This window comes from Harpia harpyja, chromosome 9 (assembly GCF_026419915.1).
Source record: "Harpia harpyja isolate bHarHar1 chromosome 9, bHarHar1 primary haplotype, whole genome shotgun sequence".
Classification (NCBI taxonomy): domain Eukaryota; kingdom Metazoa; phylum Chordata; class Aves; order Accipitriformes; family Accipitridae; genus Harpia; species Harpia harpyja.
In genome coordinates, this window is record NC_068948.1 from 15,675,959 (window position 1) to 15,685,392 (window position 9,434).

Sequence of the window (9,434 nt, forward strand, 5' to 3'; positions counted from 1 at the left end):
TTTGTGTATAATTAAATATCATATTAAAAGAAATCATAACCTGCCCTCCCAAATAGCTCCTCAAGCAGCAATTACACTCACCTCCTACCAGAAACATTTGAATAATGTCCCTGAAAGGCCCTGAGACTAAACATACCAGATGGAATAGATGAGATATCCTGAGCTTTTGCATGAATTATTTCAATCTATCATAATTTGGAAGACTCATAGCTGCTGTAATACGGGAAAGCTTAATTTGATTTCCATTTATAAAGTAGGGCTTTGATGGATGCTATAAAACAAAGGATAACCATCTAGCTACTATATCTTTATCTTCTCTGCATTTTTGTTGACAGCAGAGTACTGAGGGCTCTGACTCATGACCTACAGCAGTTTAAGCCAATATGCCAGCTGTGACAACACACAGCAGTCCTGCAGTAGCAAGGGTAGCTGAAGTAAATCTCCTGCAAATAACACCCGTAACATTTTAGGCCACGACAACATACACCGCTTATGAATCAGAGCTCTAAATAAGTTTTAGTCAAAATTAACGTATTGAATGGTTTAAAACAAAAATAATTGTGTGCACACACTGAATCAGTAGGGACTCTGCAAATTAATTTCATGATCACACTAGTATTGTCTTAAAACATTAAATTTTTAGAGCTATCTCCTTATTCATTTATTCAAAAGTCAGTTTCTGGCTCAATGCTGGAAGTGAAACAACTTTGAACATTGTGAAGCTGAGTGTTGATGTTACATGTTTCACACTAAATTACATTCAACCCTGGAAATTTCTCTTTAGATCAGGTGCTAGCAGCTGATAGACACACAAGCCAAGAGAATAAAAATTTGATTAGAAGTTAAAATATAGCAAATTCTATTTCCCTAATGTAAAGGATCCTTGGGTGGCTACAAATGCAACATAAAACATTAATTTGTTTCCAACGAATGTCAAATATTACTATTTTAATGCCCCTTCACTTCAGAATGTCAAGAATGTCTTTATCCATATTCTTGGTGTTCTGCCAGTAGGAGATCTGGCAAAGGACTCTGATGTGCTCTTTTTAATTCAAGGCCCTCTGCTGCAAAGATCTCCCACAGAAAAGTATTTATAAACCACAACATATCTCCTCCTCCTCTAAGAAAATATTGCCAGACCTTCATGCTCTGCCTTTTAGATATTCCCAATTTTCTTCTGTCTTTGCAAACCACACAATTGACTTGGGTTCATTTGGATTCAAGGTGCAGTAATGCTCCTTGCATAAAGAAGTCGGACTCGGACTGGCTTCAGTATCATTTAGTCCTGTGTGCTCATAAGTCACTGTCCCACTGAAAAGGCTGGCACCTTCCTGCCTCTGCTTTTGGATTCTGCTTTACTGCTCACCAGGTTTTGGCAAAACTAGGCAGCCAGCTCTGCTCTTGTCCTGTTATGTGAGTTGCTGTGATATCTTCTCTCCCTCTGAATTTCTTTTCTATCCCCCCCCCCCCCTTTAAAAATGTAATTTCTCATGCACTGTTATCTTAACTTTTGTCAGTCAGAATTGTCCAAACAGCAGATTTCTGGTTGCAATTTTGAATTCAAAGCACTCCCGTAAAAGGTAAATATATTACTACCAATTTCATTTGCATCTCAAACCTAGACTTCGCAAACAGAAGAAAAGTACAGTGCCTGAGCCAAGAAGCAAATGAAACCTAACATAGAGCAGTAAGGATACCAATAAACGTCTAAACCAATACAATAAGACATACAAGTGAACTTCTGCACTAAGACTGGTTAACTGTGCAAATACTTATTATGTTCATACATCATCCCATAACGCTACATTTTCTTCGGAGGCCACGCATGCAACTGTTTACCTTTAAACTGAACCGTTAACAAGTGGCTCCCTCTACTGTTACAAGAATGTCAGTACTGGTATTTCTTTGCAGAAACTGTTTTAAACTGTTTTGTGACTATCAAAATCATTATATAAAATTAAAGAACTGAAACGCTCACAGTTTGGATTAATCTTTAACATTTGTTTTAAAAAGGGGGGGGTGTTTACATACCAAAATACATGCAAATCAGCCTTTTATTTTTTGCTTTTATTTTTTTACTAATAGTCTCTGAATAGTATTTTGCTCAGCAACTTATTCTCTTAAAATTAACAATACCAAGACTCAATACTTCGAATATTGTATGCTCATTCAGCAGCCAGGGAAAAAAATCATACATTACTTTGGATTTCAATCACAATGATTCCTATACTTAGTGACAAATGATGAGATAATAAAACTTAATTGGTATATTTCAGCAGAACTCTGATGTCTTTGGACCATAGTTTCTATTTTTTTATTAAAAATATGTAATATTTTAGTTCTCTTATGTACATTAAAAGTATCATTCCTGAAACAGTTAAAAATATACTCAAGTGGAGACTGAAAAGGGGAACCAATGTATTCAAAACCAATTTCCTCTTAAAAAATGCTTCCTTTCAATTAGCCGTTTAAAATGACATAATGCAATCTTACAGAATTTACCTAGCCATAAGACAGATGGCAAAACTTGGTTTGTCATACACAGCTGCAGTTTCAATAGTACAATGGAACCACATTCTAAACATAAATGCATACATACACAGGTGAAAAATGTACATTTCTAAAATCCATCTTTTTTTAAAAATTCATCAATTGTTTATCCCTTTTACTTGACCATTACACTATTTCCACTGTATGCATAGAATTACATACCAACATATATGTACAAAATTGAGCACACATAGTAACAGTCAGGGGCACTAAAAATACTTTGAACATTATTAGTTTGCACTGCACTTGGGTTTACATTCTGTGATATAAAAGAGAGAAACTGAACATATCAGAGACACACCTAGTTTTGTAACCAGACTCCTCTAAATACCAGAATACCCTGTCATAGTTTATACCACTTCACACAGCAGATTAGGTAGTCTTCGATTCTGCAAAGTAATTATCATTTTAAACTGTATTTATGGAAATAACATGTCATATACATGAATTATAGCAAAGCTACAAGCTTCCCAATAAAACAGAGCCATCCAGAATATAAATCAGGCCCAGGTCTAAAAATAGGATTGGATGCAGCTACAAAAAATTCCAGCACGAAAGGCATTCATATCAAACACAGCCTGCAAGCTTCTGAAACAGAAGGAAACACTGTCAGTATTAGAAGCACACTTATGATTCACTGTTTTTCATGGAACTTTCTCAGGCACTTTCTCTGCTGTTGCAAAAGGCAGTTCAGAAATGCTCCTCCAAAACACAAATTACCCTAATATGGCACTGAAAGAGAAAGGAAAAACAGCAGCACTATCACTGAATACTAGGACTCATTTGTAGCTTTGCTTGTTTACAACCAAAATAAAATTATTTACATTACATAATGCCTATCTTAAAACTTAGAGAAAAAAACTCCTTTCCACAGTAAACTTGAATTTGTCACAAAAAATTTTGTACTCATCCTCATGCTAGGAATCAGAGTCAAAGTCTCAGGACTTTATCCTGGAGACAGACATTCTACAAAATGTTAAAGGGAGGGAGAGGGGAATGTCGCATCACTCACTCATAAGGTATCGTCCCTGTTATTTTCCACTCAAAACACTGCTTCTAGTTGTGGTTTTTTCAGCAAACAAAGGTTGAATAGCAGGAAGCATACTTCACGAACAGACTTTAGAGAAAGAAATAAAGATTACAACATATGTATATTCTCACACCAGCACCTAAATGAATATGTACGCAACCATGATACACATAAGTGAATGAAGACAAGTTCTTCAAGAAGCATGTTCACACAGGCTCCAGGCAGTTTAAGGGAGCCTATAGCTAATACCAGGCCAAGTGCAAAGACAAAAGGCCATTTCCCCTTAAAACCACGAACAAACAAAGCCCAAGTATCACACTGGGGTTCTGTCTTCGCTTGATTAAGTAATTGTGTGACTTTCAAGTGATTCATCTATTCCTGATTAAGTCCAAGCATGAATATTTATTTTGGCATAAGAACATAATACTTAACATTTTTCAGGCATAGCTCCATCATTCAGAACAAGAAAAACAAACCCCCAACACCTCTGCCATCAGTTGCAGCAAACCAATTCATAGGAACAGAAGCCTTGCTGTATATTGAGGTAAAAAGACTGAATCCCATCTCCTTTACTACAGGTAGCTACAGCGTTTACACAGCATTTGCACCATTAAATCATAGGCCTAACAGAAAACACATTCAAATGTATCTTTTAGCAATTATTTAAAAACAGAAGTACAGTCTTGACCTCTCTGACACACCTCACTTCATATGTAGGCTGTTCAGCACAGTGGGCTACCTGCAGTTTGCCATTCTCAGTTTAATACTGATATTACTATATTTTGTCGAGCCTAGCGGTGCAGGTAGAGGAGTGACATTTAAGCTCACCTAAAACACATACCTACTGCGGAGCTGCCCTGTACCCAGCTGAGGGCTTTGCTGTTACCACAAGGTCTGCCACTGAGCAGGGGTTTGGCTCGTGCTCCCCCATCTCCTGTCGCTTTCCCGCCAGCCTCTCTCCCCGCAGTGTCTTGCATTCATTTGCTCTCAACCTGCTTGCTTCAGCTGCAAAATGGGGCAAATGCACAGAAAACCAGCAGAGCTCCTGCCCAGGCTGCCATACAAGCTCACAAAGCCTTCCCTTAAGCACTGTGTCAGTCACCAGCCACTCTCCCAGCCTTCCTGTTTCCTCAAGCCCCTTTTCTCTCTCTCTCTCTCCCTCCCTGCCACAGCTCACCTGAGGTGAAACAAGATGGATGCCCTCAGAGGCCTCATTTGCCACAGCAGCAGGGCTGTTGTGGTACTGGTTGCTGGGTAGACGATGCTGGAGCCAGCTGCGAAAAATCTTCACATCAGCCCTGGACATCTGCCTAGGCAGGATAGATGTCGTGGTGGGATGAGGAGGGAGCTTGTTGCTGCCGTGAGGCTTAGGAGCTTGGTCACCACTTCCGTCTACCATACTGAGCAGTTTTAGGCAAGTTGGCTCTTTCTTGTGCCTCAGTGTCTGTTTGAAAAATGGGAATGGTTATGCTGGCCATCTGTGTGGAACATTTTGGTTAATAAGAAAAAAGATACTCATCCAATACGCTCCTTGGCAATTTTGTAGTTCCTCATGTCAAAGCCCTTTTCTTCCATGTTTTCCACCCATTAAAATCTAAGCGTTATCTCAGATCTATCTATAAAAAGAATGGGAATTATGTAGTAATGTTTGCACCACAAATTGACCCTCCACATGCTCATTTTGTGTTAAACAAAAGGCAATTTACAATTATATTGTTAGCTTATCATTAATCAATTAGTATTTTTTCACAGGCAAAAAGAACACGTAGGCACTTGCTGTATACCCAGCAAGTTACCTGTTGCCAATAGGTACTCTCTTGTCCTTAGCAAACTTGTGAATGGACTTGTGTAATGTTCCTGTGTGCCTGCGTGGAAAAAACTTTACCAGTTCTGTAACAGTCTCTTCCTAGAGATTTTTACCTACTCATATTAAGGTTTTCATCTTCACTTTTTTTCAGTGAAGAACAGCTTTCCTACATATCACAGTATTTTGACAATTTTTCATATTTTTCTTTCTTCATACAAGTTAGCATTAGGAAATAATATTTTGCAATAAATACAAAAGTATATTTCATATTTTTAAACTGATATGGTTTTTATTTTAAGTTCAGTCACCTCTGTCTTCCAACATGGTGGGAAAGGCGCCTGGAACACACAAGACATTAACACTGGTAGGAAAAGAAAGCCCAAATACCACATTATGGGACACACTGGGAAACACAGTACAAAGACACTTCATGGCATTAGCTCAGGTGCAGCAGGAATGACAAGTTCAGGCTCACCATCACTGCAGGACTTGCTTGCAAAACCATGTCACTCACTATACACTTCTTTTGCCAGCACGGAACCCAATAATATATCTGAAGTGTGAGCTGGCTAGGATCAGGAGCAATGCAGGAAGCAGAGCAGAGAGCTCCAAGATCATTGCTTAGAGCTGGATCCTGCTGGTCTCCAACTGACAAACCCAGGGTGCCTTGGGTATCTGAACTGCACCGTTTGCTACACAAAGATCACAGCAGAACTAAACCACAGTAGTTACACATTAGTTATCACACGGACAGCTACTTGAATGCACTCAGGCAATTATAGTATTTTATTGTTTCAGTATAGAGCTAGGAGATGATACATGTATCCAGGATTTTGATTTTTTTGTTGCTTATTGCTGGGTCTTGGCACTTTTTTTACTATCATGGGTAAACTCAGGGCTGTTCTGTTCACATAAAAGTAGTTGTATCTACCTGGAATTATGAGTATCCTATCCTAGACAACAGGGAAGTTCTGAGCAAGATCAAAGAAATATTCCTTTATCTTCCCATTTCAGGGGAAATACCAAGAAATTGAAAACTATTAGCGATATATACCATGTTACAGAAAATCAGTTTATTCTAGGGATCAGGAACGTTCTGGGTACATTCAGACTTAGACTTGACCTTTTCCTCTGCTCATTCCACTCTGAGCACTCCGTACAGTTGATAAAGGAGAATCACAAACCAACTCTCTTGCATAAAAAAAGCGTATTTTCTTTGCCATTAAAAAAATTCCAAACAAAAAACTTGTTCTGTTGGGTGCAAGAAAGCTTTCTCGGTTGCTGTGTTTCGTGCAGTGCTAGTTCTGTTGTGTGCCGAAAGAGGCTGTTTATGGATTTTATGAACAGCCATACTTACAGTAAGTAGGCTAATAGGGAACTAAGAACAAGTGAAAACAAAACTGAAAGACACTGATGGTTTTGTTCTAAGTGCAGTTAAGGTGCCACCCTGGGTGTTCCTCCACCATATGGCATAGCACTGCAACAGCTCCACCCATTTCCCTCAAGGAAAATTCAGACCATACTGGTTATGTTTGTCATCCTCCCCATTAAGAGAGATGCTGTGTTTAAAAGTCAAAGCTGAAGGGATAATAGAGCCTAAACAAAGAAAAATAGAAAGCAAAGAACCTTTGGCCTCACTTGGTATCATTTTACATGAACTTTAGCTGTAACAGCTTGCTTTAACATCCAGCAATAAGCTTCTGCCATCAAAATCAATTAATTTGTCAAGTCTGTCCTCTATCTGGGAAAAACTGGTAAGATTACAGGTTTTGGATAGCTACTATTCCCAACTAGGCTTCTTGTGTCATGCAAAAGTAATCAGCTACTACTCTGCTGAACACTTGATGCTACATTCCTCTTTAATTCCTTTCAAATTGGACATTAAACATAAAAGTGAACCGCACATCAGCATTTACTAGCATTAATATAGTTCCCTAATCCACTGCTAGCTAGTGAAGAGTTTGCATACTTCACCGTGTCTTCCCACACTAGATAGTAATCAACATGGTACTTATCTTTTGCTGCCCCTGCAGTGTCATACTCCAGTTTTTATCTTCTTCCTTCCTTGTGACAAACAAATGAAAACAAAACCATATTTCTTTATCTGCACTTCTGTACTGCACAGTTGGTTTCAATTTTGAGCATACTAATATGCAAAGGAGACATGGAATAGTTTTTATTGCTCTTGGCCCATTTCCTTGATTCTCCTGATTGCCTCTAGAAGAGCTTATTAGGAATTAAGAAGCTGACCCAAAGCTTCAGTGTCTCACTCCAATGTAGAACTAAGCAGAATTAGCCAATTCACCACCACTGTCCTCCTTGGGATCCTATCCCTGTTAAGGAAAAACCCTGGTCTTACTTTATCCCCTTACTACTTATTAAAATGACACCAACTCCAATCAGTGACAACAGGCTTTAGGAACCTGCCTAAGTTTTTATGGGTACAGAACTTCGTGATCACATAGCACTTAGTAGGTAAGCACTGCTTCTCGGCAAATATGTGCTGCTCAGAATGACTCTGCCCACCTGACTAATGAATTGCCCATTTATACAGAAAAAAAAATAAATTAATATTTGTCTATTTGGATGTAGAAATATATTCGAAACTCTTCTTCACCCTCACTTGTATTTCTGAGATGCTATAATAACTGTTCCTAATACTTTTATTTTCTCTTGCTGCAATCATATTTCAGTTTGCTCCTGTTGAGGGAAGAGCAAGACTTTGTCTTCTGCTTCTGACTTCGCAATACACGTGAAAGGGCCATGCAAGAAGACAGACTTTCAACACCCCCATTTTCTCAGTATATTTCAGCTCTTTTGCAGTTAAGCAAAGAGTGATTTCAGAACCCAGGTAACTGGAGAGAAAGTCACTATACTTATGCTTTAGGGTAAGGCTCAGTATGTCAGAGGTTTAACATGGGCTCTGTAGCCCACATTTTCTTTACAGTCCGATTTGCTTTTACTAATGTGAACACTTAACACCAGAAACTGGTTAAAAGGAACGTATAGCATGTACAGAGACATAGACACACAGTAATCTTCACTTTGCTCCTGCTCTTGAAAGTGGTCCTATTGGTCAGCTTTCATAAATTACATTCCTTTCTTCCACCTTACTTTTGGGATAGATCCCAAAACAGATTTAAAGGGGTGGAGCTGATTGTTAACTACAGTGTAGTAGCTCTGCACAAGACAGCATCACATTCTGTTAACAGCTTATCACAGCATTCAGATTTAGAACAGGGAGGGCAAAGACAAACAGGTAACAGTGCAGATTGTTAAAAATACTAAAATTATTCTGAAAGAGTATTGATGGTCAACAATGTAGGTATCACAGATCTTTTAAAGCATTACAAATATCTTCTACTGAGGACAGTTGTGAATTTACACTTTCCAGTTGAAACCTTCCCTCTCCTAACTACTCTAGCATAGTATCTCTCCACCTGGATGAACAGGCAAATGGATTTTCTTGGTTTTCATTCCATGGGCACTAAGATTTTACCCATATACACAAAGCTTATTAGCTGCCCATAATATTAGAAGGCTGCTTAGCATCCCTAAGTTATTCATCTAATATACAATTTTATCCATAACACTCTTACTATTATCTGCCTTGCATTTAATCTTTTTTTTATGTAAGAACGAGCACTTCAGAATGTCAGAAGCCTTCCTGTTGATCAATACAAACCAACAGATGCATAACGCCACCTTGTGACAGTACTTCAACAATACACCGAACATCCACTGCTCCCCATACAGTGACCTTCCAACTGCTGTCCATGGACCTTTAGGAGTATAGCCTATTTCCAAAATCCATGATGCAGGCTTATGGAAAGCAGGTTCACATATAAACTACTTAGAATTCTTTGTATCTGACAATATTAAAAAGGTCTGTTTTATTTCCATGGAGAAATATTTCAAAGTTCACAAGTGAAGGAGGTGCTAGTAGAGATAGGTTTTCTAAGAATATCTATACTCTAGATACAAACACCAACAATGATATCTGACAGGTGCATGGCTTATGTTATAGTATGTTATGCGTGCATCTGG

General features: G+C 38.5%; 1 long non-coding RNA gene across 1 annotated transcript; it reads right to left on the minus strand.

Annotated features, from left to right (window-relative positions):
• Positions 1–1,980: 1,980 nt before the first annotated feature.
• LOC128145631 (uncharacterized) lies at positions 1,981–8,698 on the minus strand. Its single transcript, XR_008236528.1, has 2 exons — positions 4,758–8,698; positions 1,981–4,585 (listed from the first exon to the last, which is right to left on the minus strand). It is a non-coding gene; the product is annotated as an uncharacterized LOC128145631 (long non-coding RNA).
• Between the last annotated feature and the right edge of the window lie 736 nt (positions 8,699–9,434).